At 33.4% G+C, this 3,923-nt stretch overlaps 1 non-coding gene across 1 annotated transcript; it reads left to right on the plus strand.

The window, feature by feature from the left end:
• The first annotated feature begins 1,031 nt into the window (after positions 1–1,031).
• On the plus strand, positions 1,032–1,139 carry LOC112753699 (small nucleolar RNA R71). The gene has a single exon (XR_003178071.1). It is a non-coding gene; the product is annotated as a small nucleolar RNA R71 (small nucleolar RNA).
• The last annotated feature ends 2,784 nt before the right edge of the window (positions 1,140–3,923 follow it).

Genomic DNA, 3,923 nt, shown 5'->3' on the forward strand with positions numbered 1-3,923 from the left:
TTACCAAATAATTTGGTATTCAGCTTCATGATTGCTCCTAAATATTGAGCAACTTGCTCTTCAGCAATGTCTTCATCTTCTTCAGAAGATGAATAGTCATCAGAGCTCATGAATGGTAAAAGGAGGTTCAATGGAATCTCTATGGTCTCTAGATGAGCCTCAGATTCCTTTGGTTCCTCAAAGGAAAACTCCTTATTGGTCAGTGAACATCCCAGGAGGTCTTCCTCACTAGGATTCACGTCCTTTTCCTCCTTTCTGGGTTCGGCCACACCAAGTACGGTTATGGCCTTGCACTCTCTTTTTTGATTCTCTTCTGTGTTGCTTAGGAGAGTACTAGGAGGAGTTTCAGTGACTTTTTTACTCAGCTGGCCCACTTGTGCCTCCAAATTTCTGATGGAGGACCTTGTTTCATTCATGAAACTTAAAGTGTCCTTAGATAGATCAGAAACTATATTTGCTAGGCTAGATGAATTCTGCGCAGCATTCTCTATCTGTTGCTGAGAGGATGATGGAAAAGGCTTGCTATTGCTAAACCTATTTCTTCCACCATTATTAAAGCCTTGTTGAGGCTTTTGTTGATCCTTCCATGAGAAATTTGGATGATTTCTCCATGAGGGATTATAGGTGTTTCCATAGGCTTCACCCATGTAATTCACCTCTGCCATTGCAGGATTCTTAGGATCATAAGCTTCTTCTTCAGAAGATGCCTCTTTAGTATTGTTGGATGCATTTTGCAATCCATTGAGACTCTGAGAAATCATGTTGACCTGTTGAGTCAACATTTTGTTCTGAGCCAATATGGCATTCAGAGCATCAATTTCAAGAACTCCCTTCCTCTGAGGTGTCCCATTACTCACAAGATTCCTTTCAGAAGTGTACATGAACTGGTTATTTGCAACCATGTCAATGAGTTCCTGAGCTTCTGCAGGCGTTTTCTTTAGGTGAATGGATCCACCTGCAGAATGGTCCAATGACATCTTAGCTAATTCAGACAGACCATCATAGAATATATCCAGGATGGTCCATTCTGAAAGCATGTCAGAAGGACACTTTTTGGTCAGTTTCTTGTATCTCTCCCAAGCTTCATAGAAGGATTCACCTTCTTTCTGTTTGAAGGTTTGAACATCCACTCTAAGCTTGCTAAGCTTTTGAGGAGGAAAGAACTTGGCTAAGAAATCCATGACCAGCTTATCCCAAGAGTTCAGGCTATCTTTAGGTTGAGAGTCCAACCATATTCTAGCTCTGTCTCTTACAGCAAACGGGAAAAGCATAAGCTTGTAGACCTCGGGATCAACCCCATTGGTCTTAACAGTATCACAGATCTGCAAGAATTCAGTTAAAAACTGAAAAGGATCTTCTGATGGAAGTCCATGAAACTTACAATTCTGTTTCATCAGAGAAACTAATTGAGGCTTTAGCTCAAAATTGTTTGCTCCAATGGCAGGGATTGAGATGCTTCTTCCATGGAAGTTGGAATTTGGTTCAGTAAAGTCACCAAGCATCTTCCTTGCACCTCCACCATTGTTATTGGTTTCGGCCATCTCTACTTCTTTTTCGAAAATTTCAGTTAGGTCCTCTCCAGAGAGTTGTGCTTTAGCTTCCCTTAGCTTTTTCTTCAGAGTCCTTTCAGGTTCAGGATCTGCTTCATCAAGAATGTTCTTATCCTTGCTCCTGCTTATGAAAAAGAAGAGAACAGGAAATAATAGGGATCCTCTTTGTCACAGTACAGAGACCCCTTTATGTGAGTAGAAGAGAAGAAGAATAAGAATAGGGAAAAGATAAAAATTCGAACACAGAGGAGAAGAGTGGGTTCGAATTTTTGAGTAGAAGAGAAGTGTTAGTAGATAAATAAATAATTAGAAAGAGATAAGAAGGGGAAGAACTTTCGAAAATAATTGAAAAGAAAAAAAGAATTTTGTTTTTATTTTAAATTAAAGTTAAAATTCGAAAATTTTAAAAAGAAAAATGAAATTAAATTAAATTAAAATTTAAAACAATTAGTTAATTAAAAAGGAATTTTGAAAAAGAGGTTAGTGATTTTCAAAAATTAGAGAGAGAGAATTAGTTAGGTAGTTTTGAAAAAGATAAGAATCAAACAAGATAAGATTAATTGAAAAAGATTTGAAAATCAATTTTGAAAAGATAAGAAGTTAGATAAGAAGTTAGAAAAGATTTTTGAAATTGATTTTGAAAAAGATGTGATTGAAATTTATTTTGAAAAAGATTTGAAAAAGAAGTTTAAAAAGATTTGATTTTTGAAATTAAAGTTGATTACTTGATTAACAAGAAACTAAAAGATATGATTTTAAAATTTAAAGATTGAACCTTTCTTAATAGGCAAGTAACAACTTGAAAAATTTTTCAATCAAAACATTAAATGCTAATAAGATTTTCGAAAATTATGAAATAAAATAAGAAAAAGATTTTGAAAATTAATTTAAATATTTTCGAAAACATTAAAAGAAAAATGAAAAATATTTTGAAAAATTTTAAAAAGGAATTCGAAAATATTAAAAGGAAATTGAAAAAGATTTGATTTTGAAAAAGATTTGAAAAGATAGGATTTTTAAATTGAAAATTTGACTTGACTCATAAGAAACAACTGAATTTTAAAATTTTTTGACTAAGTCAATCCAAATTTTTGAAAATTATGAGGAAAATAAGGGAAAGATATTTTTTTTATTTTTGAATTTTTATGAGGAGAGAGAAAAACACAAAAATGACACAAGACATAAAAATTATGAATCAAAACAACTAATGCATGCAAGAACACTTTGAATATCAAGATGAACACCAAGAACACTTTGAATGTCAAGATGAACACCAAGAACTTATTTTTGAAAACTTTTAAGAAAAGAAAAACATGCAAGACACCAAACTTAGAAATTTTCAATGTTTAGACACTAACAAATTGAAAATGCATATGAAAAATAAGAAAATACTCAAAACATGAAAATGCAAAGATCAAACAAAGAAAATCATCAAGAACAACTTGAAGACTATGAAGAACACATGTATGAGTTTTCGAAAATTTTAAGAAAAATTAAAAAGATGCAATTGACACCAAACTTAAAAATTGACACGAGACTCAAATAAGAAACATCAAAAAAATTTTTATTTTATAAGATTTTTTTGTAATTTTTCGAAAATTAATTGGAAAAATAAAAATAAGGATTTCAAAATTTTTAATGAGAATTCCAAGAATCATGCAATGTCAGTCTAAAGCTCCGGTCCAGGACTTAGACATGGCTTACTAGCCAGCCAAGCTTTCAGTGAAAGCTCCGGTCCAAAACACTAGACATGGCCAATGGCCAGCCAAGCTTCAGCATACATAGTTCAAGCATGTGAAGAGGAAGGCTCAGTCCAAAAGAATTTAGACATGGCTTTACAGCCAACCAGACTTCAACAAATCATTATGAAACTCTAGAATTCATTCTTAAAAACTCTGAAGAACAGAATAGAAATTTTTTTTTGTATTTTTGAAATTTTTTTTCGAAAATAAAAAGTAAAAAGCTTAAACATAAAATAAAATTACCTAATCTAAGCAACAAGATGAACCGTCAGTTGTCCAAACTCGAACAATCCCCGGCAACGGCGCCAAAAACTTGGTGCAGGAAATCGTGATCGTTCATTCCTTGGTAACGGCACTAAAAACTTAATACGCACGTTCATAATCTTAGTTCTTTTTCACAACTTCGCACAACTAACCAGCAAGTGCACTGGGTCGTCCAAGTAATAAACCTTACGTGAGTAGGGGTCGATCCCACGGAGATTGTCGGCTTTAAGCAAGCTATGGTCACCTCGTAAATCTCAATCAGGCGGATTCAAATGGTTATAGAGTTTTAATAATTAAGAGATAAATAAAATGTGAAATAGGATAGAGATACTTATGTAATTCATTGGTGAGAATTTCAGATAAGCGT

This window comes from Arachis hypogaea, chromosome 15, assembly GCF_003086295.3.
Source record: "Arachis hypogaea cultivar Tifrunner chromosome 15, arahy.Tifrunner.gnm2.J5K5, whole genome shotgun sequence".
NCBI classification, from domain to species: domain Eukaryota; kingdom Viridiplantae; phylum Streptophyta; class Magnoliopsida; order Fabales; family Fabaceae; genus Arachis; species Arachis hypogaea.